Source organism: Cinclus cinclus, chromosome 33 (genome assembly GCF_963662255.1).
Source record: "Cinclus cinclus chromosome 33, bCinCin1.1, whole genome shotgun sequence".
NCBI classification, from domain to species: domain Eukaryota; kingdom Metazoa; phylum Chordata; class Aves; order Passeriformes; family Cinclidae; genus Cinclus; species Cinclus cinclus.
This window is the reverse complement of record NC_085078.1, coordinates 1,009,164-1,031,745: the sequence shown is the minus strand read 5'-3', so window position 1 is coordinate 1,031,745 and position 22,582 is coordinate 1,009,164.

Below are 22,582 nucleotides of genomic sequence, written 5' to 3'. Positions count from 1 at the left end.
ATTCATTGTGACATCAAGTGGCCTAAAAGGGCATGGGATGCATTGTGACACCACAGGGGTTAAGAGAAACAAGGAACCATTGTGACCCAATGCAGGCTAACAATCTAAGAATCCCTTTTGACACCAGGGGGCTCAAAAGGACCACGGATGAACTGTGAAAGCATGGGGACCTATAGAAGCAAGGAACCATTATGACACGATGAAGGCCAAGAATCAAATGGTTCATTGTAAGACCAAGTGGCCTAAAAGGGCTTGGAATGCATTGTGACACCACAGAGGTTAAGAGAAGCAAGGAACCATTGTGACCCAATGCAGGCTAACAATCTAATGATCCCTTGTGGCACCAGGGGGTGTAAAAATGGCCAGGGATGGATTGTTACAGCACGGGGACCAATAGAAGCATGGATCTATTATGCCACCATGGAGGCCAAGAATCAAATGATTCATTGTGACATCAAGTGGCCTAAAAGGGCATGGGATGCATTGTGACACCACAGAGGTTAAGAGAAGCAAGGATCCATTGTGACCCAATGGAGGCTAACAATCTAAGAATCCCTTTTGACACCAGGGGGCGTAAAAGGGCAGGGATGAATTGTGAAAGCATGGGGCACAATTAAAACCTGGTACAATTATGCCACCATGGAAGCCAAGAATCAAATGATTCATTGTGACATCAAGTGGCCTAAATGGGCATGGGATGCATTGTGACACCACAGGGGTTAACAGAAGCAGGGAACCATTGTGACCCAATGCAGGCTAACAATCTAAGAATTCCTTTTGACACCAGGGTGCGCAAAAGGTCCGCGGATGAACTGTGTCAGCATGGGGACCTATAGAAGCAAGGAACCATTATGACACCATGAAGGCCAAGAATCAAATGGTTCATTGTAAGACCAAGTGGCCTAAAAGGGCTTGGAATGCATTGTGACACCACAGAGGTTAAGAGAAGAAAGGAACCATTGTGACCCAATGCAGGCTAACAATCTAATGATCCATTGTGACACCTAGGGGTTGTAATAGGGCCAGGGATGAATTGTGAAAGCATGGGGCACAATTAAAACCTGGTACAATTATGCCACCCTGGAAGCCAAGAATCAAATGATTCATTGTGACATCAAGTGGCCTAAATGGGCATGGGATGCATTGTGACACCACAGGGGTTAACAGAAGCAGGGAACCATTGTGACCCAATGCAGGCTAACAATCTAAGAATCCCTTTTGACACCAGGGTGCGCAAAAGGTCCGCGGATGAACTGTGTCAGCATGGGGACCTATAGAAGCAAGGAACCATTATGACACCATGAAGGCCAAGAATCAAATGGTTCATTGTAAGACCAAGTGGCCTAAAAGGGCCTGGAATGCATTGTGACACCACAGAGGTTAAGAGAAGAAAGGAACCATTGTGACCCAATGCAGGCTAACAATCTAATGATCCATTGTGACACCTAGGGGTTGTAATAGGGCCAGGGATGAATTGTTACAGCATGTGGCCCAATAAAAACATGGAAACATTATGACACCATAGAGGCCAAGACTCAAATAATTCATTGTAAGACCAAGTGGCCTAAAAGGGCATGGGATGCATTGTGACACCACAGGGGTTAAGAGAAGCAAGGAACCATTGTGACCCAATGGAGGCTAACAATCTAATGATCCCTTGTGACACCAGGGGGCTGAAAATGGCCAGGGATGGATTGTTACAGCACGGGGACCAATAGAAGCAAGGATCTATTATGCCACCATGGAGGCCAAGAATCAAATGATTCATTGCGACATCAAGTGGCCTAAAAGGCCATGGGATGCATTGTGACACCACAGGGGTTACGAGAAACAAGGAACCATTGTGACCCAATGCAGGCTAACAATCTAAGAATCCCTTTTGACACCAGGGGGCTCAAAAGGACCACGGATGAACTGTGAAAGCATGGGGACCTATAGAACAAGGAATCATTATGACACGATGAAGGCCAAGAATCAAATGGTTCATTGTAAGACCAAGTGGCCTAAAAGGGCTTGGCATGCATTGTGACACCACAGAGGTTAAGAGAAGCAAGGAACCATTGTGACCCAATGCAGCCTAACAATCTAATGATCCATTGTGACACCTAGGGGTTGTAATAGGGCCAGGGATGAATTGTGAAAGCATGGGGCACAATAAAAACATGCAAATATTATGACACCATGAAGGCCAAGAATCAAATGATTCATTGTGACATCAAGTGGCCTAAAAGGCATGGGATGCATTGTGACACTACAGGGGTTAAGAGAAGCAAGGATCCATTGTGACCCAATGGAGGCTATTAAACCCAGGATCCCATTTGACACCAGGGGGCTCAAAAGGGTCAGGGATGAATTGTGAACCATGGGGCCCAATTAAAACCTGGTACAATTATGCCACCATGGAGGCCAAGAATCAAATGATTCATTGTGACATCAAGTGGCCTAAAAGGGCATGGGATGCATTGTGACACCACAGGGGTTAACAGAAGCAGGGAACCATTGTGACCCAATGCAGGCTAACAATCTGAGAATCCCTTTTGACACCAGGGGGCGCAAAAGGACCACGGATGAACTGTGACAGCATGGGGACCTATAGAAGCAAGGAACCATTATGACACCATGAAGGCCAAGAATCAAATGGTTCATTGTAAGACCAAGTGGCCTAAAAGGGCTTGGAATGCATTGTGACACCACAGAGGTTAAGAGAAGCAAAGAACCATTGTGTCCCAAGGGATGCTAACAATCTAATGATCCATTGTGACACCAGGGGTTGTAATAGGGCCAGGGATGAATTGTGACAGCATGGGGCCCAATAGAAACATGCAAATATTATGACACCATAGAGGCCACAAATCAAATGATTAATTGGAAAACCAAGTGGCCTAAAAGGGCATGGGATGCATTGTGACACAACAGAGGTTAAGAGAAGCAAGGAACCATTGTGACCCAATGCAGACTAACAATCTAATGATCCCTTGTGGCACCAGGGGTTATAAAAAGGGCCAGGGATGGATTGTTACAGCACGGGGACCAATAGAAGCAAGGATTTATTATGCCACCATGGAGGCCAAGATTCAAATGATTCACTGTGACATCAAGTGGCCTAAAAGGGCATGGGATGCATTGTGACACCACAGGGGTTAAGAGAAGCAAGGATCCATTGTGACCCAATGGAGGCTAATAATCCCAGGATCCCATTTGACACCAGGGCGCCTAAAAGGGCCAGGGATGAATTGTGACAGCATGGGGCCCAATAGAAACAAGGAACCATAATGACACCATGGAAGCCAAGAATCAAATGATTCATTGTAAGACCAAGTGGCCTAAAAGTGCTTGGAATGCATTGTGACACCACAGAGGTTAAGAGAAGCAAGGTACCATTGTGACCCAAAGGAGGCTAACAATCTAATGATCCCTTGTGGCACCAGGGGTTATAAAAAGGGCCAGGGATGAATTGTTACAGCATGTGGCCCAATAAAAACATGGAAACATTATGACACCATGAAGGCCAAGACTCAAATGATTCATTGTAACACCAAGTGGCCTAAAAGGGCATGGGATGCATTGTGACACCACAGGGGCTAAGAGAAGCAAGGAACCATTGTGACCCAATGCAGCCTAACAATCTAATGATCCCTTGTGGCACCAGGGGGTGTAAAAATGGCCAGGGATGGATTGTTACAGCACGGGGACCTATAGAAGCATGGATCTATTATGCCACCATGGAGTCCAAGAATCAAATGATTCATTGTGACATCAAGTGGCCTAAAAGGGCATGGGATGCATTGTGACACCACAGGGGTTAAGAGAAGCAAGGATCCATTGTGACCCAATGGAGGCTAATAATCCCAGGATCCCATTTCACACCAGGGGGCGTAAACGGGCCAGGGATGAATTGTGACAGCATGGGGCCCAATAGAAACAAGGAACCATTATGACACCATGGAAGCCAAGAATCAAATGATTCATTGTGACATCAAGTGGCTTAAAAGGGCATGGGATGCATTGTGACTCCACAGGGGTTAAGAGAAGCAAGGAACCATTGTGACCCAATGGAGGCTAACAATCTAATGATCCCTTGTCACACAAGGTGTTGTAAAAGGGCCAGGGATGAATTGTGACAGCATGGGGCCCAATAGAAACAAGGAACCATTATGACACCATGGAAGCCAAGAATCAAATGATTCATTGTAAGACCAAGTGGCCTAAAAGTGCTTGGAATGCATTGTGACACCACAGAGGTTAAGAGAAGCAAGGTACCATTGTGACCCAAAGGAGGCTAACAATCTAATGATCCCTTGTGGCACCAGGGGTTATAAAAAGGGCCAGGGATGAATTGTGAAAGCATGGGGCACAATTAAAACCTGGTACAATTATGCCACCATGGAAGCCAAGAATCAAATGATTCATTGTGACATCAAGTGGCCTAAATGGGCATGGGATGCATTGTGACACCACAGGGGTTAACAGAAGCAGGGAACCATTGTGACCCAATGCAGGCTAACAATCTAAGAATCCCTTTTGACACCAGGGTGCGCAAAAGGTCCGCGGATGAACTGTGTCAGCATGGGGACCTATAGAAACAAGGATCCATTATGACACCATGAAGGCCAAGAATCAAATGGTTCATTGTAAGACCAAGTGGCCTAAAAGGGCTTGGAATGCATTGTGACACCACAGAGGTTAAGAGAAGAAAGGAACCATTGTGACCCAATGCAGGCTAACAATCTAATGATCCATTGTGACACCAGGGGTTGTAATAGGGCCAGGGATGAATTGTGAAAGCATGGGGCACAAGAAAAACATGCAAATATTATGACACCATAGCGGCCAAGAATCAAATGATTCATTGTGACATCAAGTGGCCTAAAAGGCATGGGATGCATTGTGACACCACAGGGGCTAAGAGAAGCAAGGAACCATTGTGTCCCAAAGCAGACTAAAAATCTAATGATCCCTTGTGGCACCAGGGGTTATAAAAAGGGCCAGGGATGGATTGTTACAGCACGGGGACCAATAGAAGCAAGGATTTATTATGCCACCATGGAGGCCAAGAGTCAAATGATTCATTGCGACATCAAGTGGCCTAAAACGGCATGGGATGCATTGTGACACCACAGGGGCTAAGAGAAGCAAGGATTCATTGTGACCCAATGGAGGCTAATAATCCCAGGATCCCATTTCACACCAGGGGGCGTAAAAGGGCCAGGGATGAATTGTGAACAGCATGGGGCCCAATAGAAACAAGGAACCATTATGACACCATGGAAGCCAAGAATCAAATGATTCATTGTGACATCAAGTGGCTTAAAAGGGCATGGGATGCATTGTGACTCCACAGGGGTTAAGAGAAGCAAGGAACCATTGTGACCCAATGCAGGCTAACAATCTAATGATCCCTTGTCACACAAGGTGTTGTAAAAGGGCCAGGGATGAATTGTTACAGCATGTGGCCCAATAAAAACATGGAAACATTATGACACCATAGAGGCCAAGACTCAAATAATTCATTGTAAGACCAAGTGGCCTAAAAGGGCATGGGATGCATTGTGACACCACAGGGGTTAAGAGAAGCAAGGATCCATTGTGACCCAATGCAGGCTAACAATCTGAGAATCCCTTTTGACACCAGGGGGCGCAAAAAGACCACGGATGAATTGTGAAAGCATGGGGCCCAATTAAAACCTGGTACAATTATGCCACCATGGAGGCCAAGAATCAAAGGATTCATTGTGATATCAAGTGGCCTAAAAGGGCATGGGATGCATTGTGACACCACAGGGGTTAAGAGAAGCAAAGAACCATTGTGTCCCAAGGGAGGCTAACAATCTAATGATCCATTGCGACACCAGGGGTTGTAATAGGGCCAGGGATGAATTGTGACAGCATGGGGCCCAATAGAAACATGCAAATATTATGACACCATAGAGGCCAAGAATCAAATGATTAATTGGAAAACCAAGTGGCCTAAAAGGGCATGGGATGCATTGTGACACCACAGAGGTTAAGAGAAGCAAGGTACCATTGTGACCCAAAGGAGGCTAACAATCTAATGATCCCTTGTGGCACCAGGGGTTATAAAAAGGCCAGGGATGAATTGTGAAAGCATGGGGCACAATTAAAACCTGGTACAATTATGCCACCATGGAAGCCAAGAATCAAATGATTCATTGTGACATCAAGTGGCCTAAATGGGCATGGGATGCATTGTGACACCACAGGGGTTAACAGAAGCAGGGAACCATTGTGACCCAATGCAGGCTAACAATCTAAGAATCCCTTTTGACACCAGGGTGCGCAAAATGTCCGCGGATTAACTGTGTCAGCATGGGGACCTATAGAAGCAAGGAACCATTATGACACCAGGAAGGCCAAGAATCAAATGGTTCATTGTAAGACCAAGTGGCCTAAAAGGGCCGGGAATGCATTGTGACACCACAGAGGTTAAGAGAAGAAAGGAACTATTGTGACCCAATGCAGGCTAACAATCTAATGATCCATTGTGACACCTAGGGGTTGTAATAGGGCCAGGGATGAATTGTTACAGCATGTGGCCCAATAAAAACATGGAAACATTATGACACCATAGAGGCCAAGACTCAAATAATTCATTGTAAGACCAAGTGGCCTAAAAGGGCATGGGATGCATTGTGACACCACAGGGGTTAAGAGAAGCAAGGAACCATTGTGACCCAATGGAGGCTAACAATCTAATGATCCCTTGTGACACCAGGGGGCTGAAAATGGCCAGGGATGGATTGTTACAGCACGGGGACCAATAGAAGCAAGGATCTATTATGCCACCATGGAGGCCAAGAATCAAATGATTCATTGCGACATCAAGTGGCCTAAAAGGCCATGGGATGCATTGTGACACCACAGGGGTTACGAGAAACAAGGAACCATTGTGGCCCAATGCAGGCTAACAATCTAAGAATCCCTTTTGACACCAGGGGGCTCAAAAGGACCACGGATGAACTGTGAAAGCATGGGGACCTATAGAACAAGGAATCATTATGACACGATGAAGGCCAAGAATCAAATGGTTCATTGTAAGACCAAGTGGCCTAAAAGGGCTTGGCATGCATTGTGACACCACAGAGGTTAAGAGAAGCAAGGAACCATTGTGACCCAATGCAGCCTAACAATCTAATGATCCATTGTGACACCTAGGGGTTGTAATAGGGCCAGGGATGAATTGTGAAAGCATGGGGCACAATAAAAACATGCAAATATTATGACACCATGAAGGCCAAGAATCAAATGATTCATTGTGACATCAAGTGGCCTAAAAGGCATGGGATGCATTGAGACACTACAGGGGTTAAGAGAAGCAAGGATCCATTGTGACCCAATGGAGGCTATTAAACCCAGGATCCCATTTGACACCAGGGGGCTCAAAAGGGTCAGGGATGAATTGTGAAACCATGGGGCCCAATTAAAACCTGGTACAATTATGCCACCATGGAGGCCAAGAATCAAATGATTCATTGTGACATCAAGTGGCCTAAAAGGGCATGGGATGCATTGTGACACCACAGGGGTTAACAGAAGCAGGGAACCATTGTGACCCAATGCAGGCTAACAATCTGAGAATCCCTTTTGACACCAGGGGGCGCAAAAGGACCACGGATGAACTGTGACAGCATGGGGACCTATAGAAGCAAGGAACCATTATGACACCATGAAGGCCAAGAATCAAATGGTTCATTGTAAGACCAAGTGGCCTAAAAGGGCTTGGAATGCATTGTGACACCACAGAGGTTAAGAGAAGCAAAGAACCATTGTGTCCCAAGGGAGGCTAACAATCTAATGATCCATTGTGACACCAGGGGTTGTAATAGGGCCAGGGATGAATTGTGACAGCATGGGGCCCAATAGAAACATGCAAATATTATGACACCATAGAGGCCACGAATCAAATGATTAATTGGAAAACCAAGTGGCCTAAAAGGGCATGGGATGCATTGTGACACCACAGAGGTTAAGAGAAGCAAGGAACCATTGTGACCCAATGCAGACTAACAATCTAATGATCCCTTGTGGCACCAGGGGTTATAAAAAGGGCCAGGGATGGATTGTTACAGCACGGGGACCAATAGAAGCAAGGATTTATTATGCCACCATGGAGGCCAAGATTCAAATGATTCACTGTGACATCAAGTGGCCTAAAAGGGCATGGGATGCATTGTGACACCACAGGGGTTAAGAGAAGCAAGGATCCATTGTGACCCAATGGAGGCTAATAATCCCAGGATCCCATTTGACACCAGGGCGCGTAAAAGGGCCAGGGATGAATTGTGACAGCATGGGGCCCAATAGAAACAAGGAACCATTATGACACCATGGAAGCCAAGAATCAAATGATTCATTGTAACACCAAGTGGCCTAAAAGTGCTTGGAATGCATTGTGACACCACAGAGGTTAAGAGAAGCAAGGTACCATTGTGACCCAAAGGAGGCTAACAATCTAATGATCCCTTGTGGCACCAGGGGTTATAAAAAGGGCCAGGGATGAATTGTTACAGCATGTGGCCCAATAAAAACATGGAAACATTATGACACCATGAAGGCCAAGACTCAAATGTTTCATTGTAACACCAAGTGGCCTAAAAGGGCATGGGATGCATTGTGACACCACAGGGGCTAAGAGAAGCAAGGAACCATTGTGACCCAATGCAGCCTAACAATCTAATGATCCCTTGTGGCACCAGGGGGTGTAAAAATGGCCAGGGATGGATTGTTACAGCACGGGGACCAATAGAAGCATGGATCTATTATGCCACCATGGAGTCCAAGAATCAAATGATTCATTGTGACATCAAGTGGCCTAAAAGGGCATGGGATGCATTGTGACACCACAGGGGTTAAGAGAAGCAAGGATCCATTGTGACCCAATGGAGGCTAATAATCCCAGGATCCCATTTCACACCAGGGGGCGTAAACGGGCCAGGGATGAATTGTGACAGCATGGGGCCCAATAGAAACAAGGAACCATTATGACACCATGGAAGCCAAGAATCAAATGATTCATTTTTGTGACATCAAGTGGCTTAAAAGGGCATGGGATGCATTGTGACTCCACAGGGGTTAAGAGAAGCAAGGAACCATTGTGACCCAATGGAGGCTAACAATCTAATGATCCCTTGTCACACAAGGTGTTGTAAAAGGGCCAGGGATGAATTGTGACAGCATGGGGCCCAATAGAAACAAGGAACCATTATGACACCATGGAAGCCAAGAATCAAATGATTCATTGTAACACCAAGTGGCCTAAAAGTGCTTGGAATGCATTGTGACACCACAGAGGTTAAGAGAAGCAAGGTACCATTGTGACCCAAAGGAGGCTAACAATCTAATGATCCCTTGTGGCACCAGGGGTTATAAAAAGGGCCAGGGATGAATTGTGAAAGCATGGGGCACAATTAAAACCTGGTACAATTATGCCACCATGGAAGCCAAGAATCAAATGATTCATTGTGACATCAAGTGGCCTAAATGGGCATGGGATGCATTGTGACACCACAGGGGTTAAGAGAAGCAGGGAACCATTGTGACCCAATGCAGGCTAACAATCTAAGAATCCCTTTTGACACCAGGGTGCGCAAAAGGTCCGCGGATGAACTGTGACAGCATGGGGACCTACAGAAGCAAGGAACCATTATGACACCATGAAGGCCAAGAATCAAATGGTTCATTGTAAGACCAAGTGGCCTAAAAGGGCTTGGAATGCATTGTGACACCACAGAGGTTAAGAGAAGAAAGGAACCATTGTGACCCAATGCAGGCTAACAATCTAATGATCCATTGTGACACCTAGGGGTTGTAATAGGGCCAGGGATGAATTGTGAAAGCACGGGGCACAAGAAAAACATGCAAATATTATGACACCATAGCGGCCAAGAATTAAATGATTCATTGTGACCTCAAGTGGCCTAAAAGGCATGGGATGCATTGTGACACCTCAGAGGCTAAGAGAAGCAAGGAACCATTGTGTCCCAAAGCAGACTAACAATCTAATGATCCCTTGTGGCACCAGGGGTTATAAAAAGGGCCAGGGATGGACTGTTACAGCACGGGGACCAATAGAAGCAAGGATTTATTATGCCACCATGGAGGCCAAGAATCAAATGATTCATTGTGACATCAAGTGGCCTAAAAGGGCATGGGATGCATTGTGACAGCACAGGGGTTAAGAGAAGCAAGGATCCATTGTGACCCAATGGAGGCTAATAATCCCAGGATCCCATTTGACACCAGGGGGCGTAAAAGGGCCATGGATGAATTGTGACAGCATGGGGCCAATAGAAACAAGGAACAATTATGACACCATGGAGGCCAAGAATCAAAAGATTCATTGTGACATCAAGTGGCTTAAAAGGGCATGGGATGCATTGTGACTCCACAGGGGTTAAGAGAAGCAAGGAACCATTGTGACCCAATGGAGGCTAACAATCTTATGATCCCTTGTCACACAAGGTGTTGTAAAAGGGCCAGGGATGAATTGTTACAGCATGTGGCCCAATAAAAACATGGAAACATTATGACACCACAGAGACCAAGACTCAAATAATTCATTGTAATACCAAGTGGCCTAAAAGGGCATGGGATGCATTGTGACACCACAGGGGTTAAGAGAAGCAAGGAACCATTGTGACCCAATGCAGACTAACAATCTGATGATCCCTTGTGGCACCAGGGGTTATAAAAAGGGCGAGGGATGGATTGTTATCGCACGGGGACCAATGGAAGCATGGATCTATTATGCCACCATGGAGGCCAAGAATCAAATGATTCATTGTGACATCAAGTGGCCTAAAAGGGCATGGGATGCATTGTGACACCACAGGGGTTAAGAGAAGCAAGGAACCATTGTGACCCAATGCAGGCTAACAATCTAATGATCCATTGTGACACCTAGGGGTTGTAATAGGGCCAGGGATGAATTGTGAAAGCATGGGGCACAATAAAAACATGCAAATATTATGAAACCATGAAGGCCAAGAATCAAATGATTCATTGTGACATCAAGTGGCCTAAAAGGCATGGGATGCATTGTGACACTACAGGGGTTAAGAGAAGCAAGGATCCATTGTGACCCAATGGAGGCTAATAAACCCAGGATCCCATTTGACATCAGGGGGCTCAAAAGGGCCAGGGAAGAATTGTGAAAGCATGGGGCCCAATATAAAACCTGGTACAATTATGCCACCATGGAGGCCAAGAATCAAATGATCCATTGTGACATCAAGTGGCCTAAAAGGGCATGGGATGCATTGTGACACCACAGGGGTTAACAGAATCAGGGAACCATTGTGACCCAATGCAGGCTAACAATCTAAGAATCCCTTTTGACACCAGGGGGCGCAAAAGGACCACGGATGAACTGTGACAGCATGGGGACCTATAGAAGCAAGGAACCATTATGACACCATGAAGGCCAAGAATCAAATGGTTCATTGTAAGACCAAGTGGCCTAAAAGGGCTTGGAATGCATAGTGACACCACAGAGGTTAAGAGAAGCAAGGAACCATTGTGACCCAATGCAGACTAACAATCTAATGATCCCTTGTCACACAAGGTGTTGTAAAAGGGCCAGGGATGAATTGTTACAGCATGTGGCCCAATAAAAACATGGAAACATTATGACACCATGAAGGCCAAGACTCAAATGGTTCATTGTAACACCAAGTGGCCTAAAAGGGCATGGGATGCATTGTGACACCACAGGGGCTAAGAGAAGCAAGGAACCATTGTGACCCAATGCAGGCTAACAATCTAATGATCCCTTGTGGCACCAGAGGGTGTAAAAATGGCCAGGGATGGATTGTTACAGCACGGGGACCAATAGAAGCATGGATCTATTATGCCACCATGGAGGCCAAGAATCAAATGATTCATTGTGACATCAAGTGGCCTAAAAGGGCATGGGATGCATTGTGAAACCACAGGGGTTAAGAGAAGCAAGGAGCCATTGTGACCCAATGGAGGCTAACAATCTAATGATCCCTTGTGACCCCAGGGGGCCGAAAATGGCCAGGGATGGATTGTTACAGCACGGGGACCAATAGAAGCAAGGATCTATTATGCCACCATGGAGGCCAAGAATCAAATAATTCATTGTGATATCAAGTGGCCTAAAAGGGCATGGGATGCATTGTGACAGCACAGGGGTTCAGAGAATCAAGGATCCCTTGTGACCCAATGCAGGCTAACAATCTAATGATCCCTTGTGACACCAATGGGCCTAAAAGGGGCAGGGATGTATTGTGAAAGCATGGGGCCCAATTAAAACCTGGTACAATTATGCCACCATGGAGGCCAAGAATCAAATGATTCATTGTGACATCAAGTGGCCTAAAAGGGCATGGGATGCATTGTGACACCACAGGGGTTAAGAGAAGCAAGGAACCATTGTGACCCAATGCAGGCTAACAATCTAAGAATCCCTTTTGACACCAGGGGGCGCAAAAGGACCACGGATGAACTGTGACAGCATGGTGACCTATAGAAGCAAGGAACCATTCTGACACCATGAAGGCCAAGAATCAAATGGTTCTTTATGACATCAAGTGGCCTAAAAGGGCTTGGCATGCATTGTGACACCACAGAGGTTAAGAGAAGCAAGGAACCATTGTGACCCAATGCAGGCTAACAATCTAATGATCCCTTGTGGCACCAGGGGGTATAAAAAGGGCCAGGGATGGATTGTTACAGCACGGGGACCAATAGAAGCAAGGATCTATTATGCCACCATGGAGGCCAAGAATCAAATGATTCATTGTGACATCAAGTGGCCTAAAAGGGCATGGGATGAATTGTGACACCACAGGGGTTAAGAGAAGCAAGGATCCATTGTGACCCAATGGAGGCTAATAATCCCAGGATCCTATTTGACACCAGGGGGCATAAAAGGGCCAGGAATAAATTGTGACAGCATGGGGCCCAATAGAAATAAGGCACCATTATGCCACCATGGAGGCCAAGAATCAAATGATTCATTGTTACATCAAGTGGCCTAAAAGGGCATGGGCTGCATTGTAACACCACAGAGGTTAAGAGAAGCAAGGATCCATTGTGACCCAAGGGATGCTAACAATCTAATGATCCCTTATGACACCAATGGGCCTAAAAGGGGCAGGGATGAATTGTGAAAGCATGGTGCCCAAGTAAAACCTGGTACAATTATGCCACCATGGAGGCCAAGAATCAAATAATTCATTGTGACATCAAGTGGCCTAAAAGGGCATGGGATGCATTGTGACACCACAGGGGTTAAGAGAAGCAAGGAACCATTGTGACCCAATGAAGGCTAACAATCTAATGATCCCTTTTGACACCAGAGGGCTCAAAAGGACCACGGATGAACTCTGACAGCATGGGGACCTGTAGAAGCAAGGGAACATTATGACACCATGAAGGCCAAGAATCAAATGATTCATTGTAAGACCAAGTGGCCTAAAAAAGCTTGGAATGCATTGTGACACCACAGAGGTTAAGAGAAGCAAGGAACCATTGTGAACCAATGCAGGCTAACAATATAATGATCCATTGTGACACCAGGGGTTGTAATAGGGCCAGGGATTAATTCTGAAAGCATGGGGCACAATAAAATCATGGAAATATTATGACACCATAGAGGCCAAGACTCAAATGATTCATTGTAACACCAAGTGGCCTAAAAGGGCATGGGATGCATTGTGACACCACAGAGGTTAAGAGAAGCAAGGAACCATTGTGACCCAATGCAGGCTAAACATCTAATGATCCCTTGTGACACCAATGGGCCTAAAAGGGGCAGGGATGTATTGTGAAAGCATGGGGCCCAATTAAAACCTGGTACAATTATGCCACCATGGAGGCCAAGAATCAAATGATTCATTGTGACATCAAGTGGCCTAAAAGGGCATGGGATGCATTGTGACACCACAGGGGTTAAGAGAAGCAAGGAACCATTGTGACCCAATGCAGGCTAACAATGTAAAAATCCCTTTTGACACCAGGGGGCGCAAAAGGACCACGGATGAACTCTGACAGCCTGGGGATCTATAGAAGCAAGGAACCATTATGACACCATGAAGGCCAAGAATCAAATGGTTCATTGTAACACCAAATGGCCTAAAAGGGCTTGGAATGTATTGTGACACCACAGAGGTTAAGAGAAGCAAGGAACCATTGTGACCCAATGCAGGCTAACAATCTAAGAATCCCTTTTGACACCAGGGGGCATAAAAGGGCCAGGGATGAAATGTGTAAGCATGGGGCCCAAGTACAACCTGGTACAATTATGCCACCATGGAGGCCAAGAATCAAATGATTCATTGTGACATCAAGTGGCCTAAAAGGGCATGGCATGCATTGTGACACCACAGAGGTTAAGAGAAGCAAGGATCCATTGTGACCCAAGGGATGCTAACAATCTAATGATCCCTATATGACACCAATGGGCCTAAAAGGGGCAGGGATGAATTGTGAAAGCATGGTGCCCAAGTAAATCCTGGTACAATTATGCCACCATGGAGGCCAAGAATCAAATAATTCATTGTGACATCAAGTGGCCTAAAAGGGCATGGGATGCATTGTGACACCACAGGGGTTAAGAGAAGCAAGGAACCATTGTGACCCAATGAAGGCTAACAATCTAATGATCCCTTTTGACACCAGGGGGCTCAAAAGGACCACGGATGAACTCTGACAGCATGGGGACCTATAGAAGCAAGGGAACATTATGACACCATGAAGGCCAAGAATCAAATGATTCATTGTAAGACCAAGTGGCCTAAAAAAGCTTGGAATGCATTGTGACACCACAGAGGTTAAGAGAAGCAAGGAACCATTGTGAACCAATGCAGGCTAACAATATAATGATCCATTGTGACACCAGGGGTTGTAATAGGGCCAGGGATTAATTCTGAAAGCATGGGGCACAATAAAAACATGGAAATATTATGACACCATAGAGGCCAAGACTCAAATGATTCATTGTAAGACCAAGTGGCCTAAAAGGGTTTGGAATGCATTGTGACACCACAGAGGGAAAGAGAAGCAAGGAACCATTGTGACCCAATGCAGGCTAACAATCTAATGATCCCTTGTGGCACCAGGGGGTATGAAAAGGGCCAGGGATGGATTGTTACAGCATGGGGACCAATAGAAGCAAGGATTTATTATGCCAACATGGAGGCCAAGAATCAAATGATTCATTGTGACATCAAGTGGCCTAAAAGGGCATGGGATGCATTGTGACACCACAGGAGTTAAGAGAAGCAAGGATCCATTGTGACCCTATGGAGGCTAATAATCCCAGGATCCCATTTGTCACCAGGGGGCGTAAAAGGGCCAGGGATGAATTGTGACAGCATGGGGCCCAATAGAAACAAGGAACCATTATGACACCATGGAGGCCAAGAATCAAATAATTCATTGTGACATCAAGTGGCCTAAAAGGGCATGGGATGCATAGTGACACCACAGAGGTTAAGAGAAGCAAGGAACCATTGTGACCCAATGCAGGATAACAATCTAATGATCCCTTGTGACACCAATGGGCCTAAAAGGGGCAGGGATGAATTGTGAAAGCATGGGGCCCAAGTAAAACCGGGTACAATTATGCCACCATGGAGGCCAAGAATCAAATGATTCATTGTGACATCAAGTGGCCTAAAAGGGCATGGGATGCATTGTGACACCACAGGGATTAAGAGAAGCAAGGAACCATTGTGACCCAATGCAGGCTAACAATCTAAGAATCCCTTTTGACACCAGGGGGCGCAAAAGGACCACGGATGAACTCTGACAGCATGGGGACCTATAGAAGCAAGGAACCCTTATGACACCATGAAGGCCAAGAATCAAATGATTCATTGTGACATCAAGTGGCCTAAAAGGGCTTGGACTGCATTTTAACACCACAGAGGTTAAGAGAAGCAAGGAACCATTGTGACCCAATGCAGGCTAAACATCTAATGATCCCTTGTGACACCAATGGGCCTAAAAGAGGCAGGGATGAATTCTTACAGCATGGGGACCAATAGAAGCAAGGATCTATTATGCCACCATGGAGGCCAAGAATCAAATGACTCATTGTGACATCAAGTGGCCTAAAAGGGCATGGGATGCATTGTGACACCACAGGAGTTAAGAGAAGCAAGGAACCATTGTGACCCAATGCAGGATAACAATCTAAGAATCCCTTTTGACATCAGAGGGCGCAAAAGGACCACGGATGAACTCTGACAGCATGGGGACCTAGAGAAGCAAGGATCTATTATGCCACCATGGAGGCCAAGAATCAAATGGTTCATTGTGACATCAAGTGGCCTAAAATGGCTTGGCATGCATTGTGACACCACAGAGGTTAAGAGAAGCAGGGAACCATTGTGACCCAATGCAGGCTAACAATCTAATGATCCATTGTGACACCAGGGGTTGTAATAGGGCCAGGGATGAATTGTGACAGCATGGGGCACAATAAAATCATGGAAATATTATGACACCATAGAGGCCAAGACTCAAATGATTCATTGTAAGACCAAGTGGCCTAAAAGGGCTTGTCATGCATTGTGACACCACAGAGGTTAAGAGAAGCAAGGAACCATTGTGACCCAATGCAGGCTAACAATCTTATGATCCATTGTGACACCAGGGGTTGTAATAGGGCCAGGGATGAATTGTGACAGCATGGGGCTCAATAAAACATGGAAATATTATGACACCATAGAGGCCAAGACTCAAATGATTCATTGTAACACCAAGTGGCCTAAAATGGCACGGGATGCATTGTGACACCACAGAGGTTAAGAGAAGCAAGGAACCATTGTGACCCAATGCAGGCTAAACATCTAATGATCCCTTGTGACGCCAATGGGCCTAAAAGGGGCAGGGATGTATTGTGAAAGCATGGGGCCCAATTAAAACCTGGTACAATTATGCCACCATGGAGGCCAAGAATCAAATGATCAATTGTGACATCAAGTGGCCTAAAAGGGCATGGGATGCATTGTGACACCACAGGGGTTAAGAGAAGCAAGGAACCATTGTGACCCAATGCAGGCTAACAATCTAAGAATCCCTTTTGACACCAGAGGGCGCAAAAGGACCACGGATGAACTCTGACAGCATGGGGATCTATAGAAGCAAGGAACCATTATGACACCATGAAGGCCAAGAATCAAATGGTTCATTGTAACACCAAATGGCCTAAAAGGGCTTGGAATGTATTGTGACACCACAGAGGTTAAGAGAAGCAAGGAACCATTGTGACCCAATGCAGGCTAATAATGCCAGGATCCCATTTGACACCAGGGGGCGTAAAAGGGCCAGGGATGAATTGTGTAAGCATGGGGGCCAAGTAAAACCTAGTACAATTATGCCACCATGGAGGCCAAGAATCAAATGATTCATGGTGACATCAAGTGGCCTAAAAGGGCATAGCATGCATTGTGACACCACAGAGGTTAAGAGAAGCAAGGAACCATTGTGACCCAATGCAGGCTAGCAATCTAATGATCCCTTGTGACACCAATGGGCCTAAAAGGGGCAGGGATGTATTCTTACAGCACGGGGACCAATAGAAGCAAGGATCTATTATGCCACCGTGGAGGCCACGAATCAAATAATTCATTGTGACATCATGTGGCCTAAAAGGGCATGGGATGCATTGCGACAGCACAGGGGTTAAGAGAAGCAAGGATCCATTTTGTCCCAATGCAGGCTAACAATCTAATGATCCCTTTTGACACCAGGGGGCGGAAAAGGACCACGGATGAACTCTGACAGCATGGGGACCTATAGAAGCAAGGAACCATTATGACACGATGAAGGCCAAGAATCAAATGGTTCATTGTAAGACCAAGTGGCCTAAAAGGGTTTGGAATGCATTGTGACACCACAGAGGTAAAGAGAAGCAAGGAACCATTGTGACCCAATGCAGGCTAACAATCTAATGATCCCTTGTGGCACCAGGGGGTATAAAAAGGGCCAGGGATGGATTGTTACAGCATGGGGACCAATAGAAGCAAGGATTTATTATGCCAACATGGAGGCCAAGAATCAAATGATTCATTGTGACATCAAGTGGCCTAAAAGGACATGGGATGCATTGTGACACCACAGGAGTTAAGAGAAGCAAGGATCCATTGTGACCCTATGGAGGCTAATAATCCCAGGATCCCATTTGTCACCAGGGGGCGTAAAAGGGCCAGGGATGAATTGTGACAGCATGGGGCCCAATAGAAACAAGGAACCATTATGACACCATGGAGGCCAAGAATCAAATAATTCATTGTGACATCAAGTGGCCTAAAAGGGCATGGGATGCATAGTGACACCACAGAGGTTAAGAGAAGCAAGGAACCATTGTGACCCAATGCAGGATAACAATCTAATGCTCCCTTGTGACACCAATGGGCCTAAAAGGGGCAGGGATGAATTGTGAAAGCATGGGGCCCAAGTAAAACCTAGTACAATTATGCCACCATGGAGGCCAAGAATCAAATGATTCATTGTGACATCAAGTGGCCTAAAAGGGCATGGGATGCATTGTGACACCACAGGGATTAAGAGAAGCAAGGAACCATTGTGACCCAGTGCAGGCTAGCAATCTAATAATCCCTTGTGACACCAATGGGCCTAAAAGGGGCAGGGATGTATTCTTAGAGCACGGGGACCAATAGAAGCAAGGATCTATTATGCCACCATGGAGGCCAAGAATCAAATGATTCATTGTGACATCAAGTGGCCTAAAAGGGCATGGGATGCATTGTGACAGCACAGGGGTTAAGAGAAGCAAGGAACCATTGTGACCCAATGCAGGCTAACAATCTAAGAATCCCTTTTGACACCAGGGGGCGCAAAAGGACCACGGATGAACTGTGACAGAATGGGGACCTATAGAAGCAAGGAACCATTATGACACGATGAAGGCCAAGAATCAAATGGTTCATTGTAAGACCAAGTGGCCTAAAAGGGTTTGGAATGCATTGTGACACCACAGAGGTAAAGAGAAGCAAGGAACCATTGTGACCCAATGCAGGCTAACAATCTAATGATCCCTTGTGACACCAATGGGCCTAAAAGGGGCAGGGATGAATTGTGAAAGCATGGGGCCCAAGTAAAACCTAGTACAATTATGCCACCATGGAGGCCAAGAATCAAATGATTCATTGTGACATCAAGTGGCCTAAAAGGGCATGGGATGCATTGTGACACCACAGGGATTAAGAGAAGCAAGGAACCATTGTGACCCAGTGCAGGCTAGCAATCTAATAATCCCTTGTGACACCAATGGGCCTAAAAGGGGCAGGGATGTATTCTTAGAGCACGGGGACCAATAGAAGCAAGGATCTATTATGCCACCATGGAGGCCAAGAATCAAATGATTCATTGTGACATCAAGTGGCCTAAAAGGGCATGGGATGCATTGTGACAGCACAGGGGTTAAGAGAAGCAAGGAACCATTGTGACCCAATGCAGGCTAACAATCTAATGATCCCTTGTGACACCAATGGGCCTAAAAGGGGCAGGGATGAATTGTGAAAGCATGGGGCCCAAGTAAAACCGGGTACAATTATGCCACCATGGAGGCCAAGAATCAAATGATTCATTGTGACATCAAGTGGCCTAAAAGGGCATGGGATGCATTGTGACACCACAGGGATTAAGAGAAGCAAGGAACCATTGTGACCCAATGCAGACTAACAATCTAAGAATCCCTTTTGACACCAGGGGGCGCAAAAGGACCACGGATGAACTCTGACAGCATGGGGACCTATAGAAGCAAGGAACCATTATGACACCATGAAGGCCAAGAATCAAATGATTCATTGTGACATCAAGTGGCCTAAAAGGGCTTGGACTGCATTTTAACACCACAGAGGTTAAGAGAAGCAAGGAACCATTGTGACCCAATGCAGGCTAAACATCTAATGATCCCTTGTGACACCAATGGGCCTAAAAGAGGCAGGGATGAATTCTTACAGCATGGGGACCAATAGAAGCAAGGATCTATTATGCCACCATGGAGGCCAAGAATCAAATGATTCATTGTGACATCAAGTGGCCTAAAAGGGCATGGGATGCATTGTGACACCACAGGAGTTAAGAGAAGCAAGGAACCATTGTGACCCAATGCAGGATAACAATCTAAGAATCCCTTTTGACATCAGAGGGCGCAAAAGGACCACGGATGAACTCTGACAGCATGGGGACCTAGAGAAGCAAGGATCTATTATGCCACCATGGAGGCCAAGAATCAAATGGTTCATTGTGACATCAAGTGGCCTAAAAGGGCTTGGCATGCATTGTGACACCACAGAGGTTAAGAGAAGCAGGGAACCATTGTGACCCAATGCAGGCTAACAATCTAATGATCCATTGTGACACCAGGGGTTGTAATAGGGCCAGGGATGAATTGTGACAGCATGGGGCACAATAAAATCATGGAAATATTATGACACCATAGAGGCCAAGACTCAAATGATTCATTGTAAGACCAAGTGGCCTAAAAGGGCTTGTCATGCATTGTGACACCACAGAGGTTAAGAGAAGCAAGGAACCATTGTGACCCAATGCAGGCTAACAATCTAATGATCCATTGTGACACCAGGGGTTGTAATAGGGCCAGGGATGAATTGTGACAGCATGGGGCTCAATAAAACATGGAAATATTATGACACCATAGAGGCCAAGACTCAAATGATTCATTGTAACACCAAGTGGCCTAAAATGGCACGGGATGCATTGTGACACCACAGAGGTTAAGAGAAGCAAGGAACCATTGTGACCCAATGCAGGCTAAACATCTAATGATCCCTTGTGACGCCAATGGGCCTAAAAGGGGCAGGGATGTATTGTGAAAGCATGGGGCCCAATTAAAACCTGGTACAATTATGCCACCATGGAGGCCAAGAATCAAATGATCAATTGTGACATCAAGTGGCCTAAAAGGGCATGGGATGCATTGTGACACCACAGGGGTTAAGAGAAGCAAGGAACCATTGTGACCCAATGCAGGCTAACAATCTAAGAATCCCTTTTGACACCAGAGGGCGCAAAAGGACCACGGATGAACTCTGACAGCATGGGGATCTATAGAAGCAAGGAACCATTATGACACCATGAAGGCCAAGAATCAAATGGTTCATTGTAACACCAAATGGCCTAAAAGGGCTTGGAATGTATTGTGACACCACAGAGGTTAAGAGAAGCAAGGAACCATTGTGACCCAATGCAGGCTAATAATGCCAGGATCCCATTTGTCACCAGGGGGCGTAAAAGGGCCAGGGATGAATTGTGTAAGCATGGGGCCCAAGTAAAACCTAGTACAATTATGCCACCATGGAGGCCAAGAATCAAATGATTCATGGTGACATCAAGTGGCCTAAAAGGGCATAGCATGCATTGTGACACCACAGAGGTTAAGAGAAGCAAGGAACCATTGTGACCCAATGCAGGCTAGCAATCTAATGATCCCTTGTGACACCAATGGGCCTAAAAGGGGCAGGGATGTATTCTTACAGCACGGGGACCAATAGAAGCAAGGATCTATTATGCCACCGTGGAGGCCACGAATCAAATAATTCATTGTGACATCATGTGGCCTAAAAGGGCATGGGATGCATTGCGACAGCACAGGGGTTAAGAGAAGCAAGGATCCATTTTGTCCCAATGCAGGCTAACAATCTAATGATCCCTTTTGACACCAGGGGGCGGAAAAGGACCACGGATGAACTCTGACAGCATGGGGACCTATAGAAGCAAGGAACCATTATGACACGATGAAGGCCAAGAATCAAATGGTTCATTGTAAGACCAAGTGGCCTAAAAGGGTTTGGAATGCATTGTGACACCACAGAGGTAAAGAGAAGCAAGGAACCATTGTGACCCAATGCAGGCTAACAATCTAATGATCCCTTGTGGCACCAGGGGGTATAAAAAGGGCCAGGGATGGATTGTTACAGCATGGGGACCAATAGAAGCAAGGATTTATTATGCCAACATGGAGGCCAAGAATCAAATGATTCATTGTGACATCAAGTGGCCTAAAAGGACATGGGATGCATTGTGACACCACAGGAGTTAAGAGAAGCAAGGATCCATTGTGACCCTATGGAGGCTAATAATCCCAGGATCCCATTTGTCACCAGGGGGCGTAAAAGGGCCAGGGATGAATTGTGACAGCATGGGGCCCAATAGAAACAAGGAACCATTATGACACCATGGAGGCCAAGAATCAAATAATTCATTGTGACATCAAGTGGCCTAAAAGGGCATGGGATGCATAGTGACACCACAGAGGTTAAGAGAAGCAAGGAACCATTGTGACCCAATGCAGGATAACAATCTAATGCTCCCTTGTGACACCAATGGGCCTAAAAGGGGCAGGGATGAATTGTGAAAGCATGGGGCCCAAGTAAAACCTAGTACAATTATGCCACCATGGAGGCCAAGAATCAAATGATTCATTGTGACATCAAGTGGCCTAAAAGGGCATGGGATGCATTGTGACACCACAGGGATTAAGAGAAGCAAGGAACCATTGTGACCCAGTGCAGGCTAGCAATCTAATAATCCCTTGTGACAC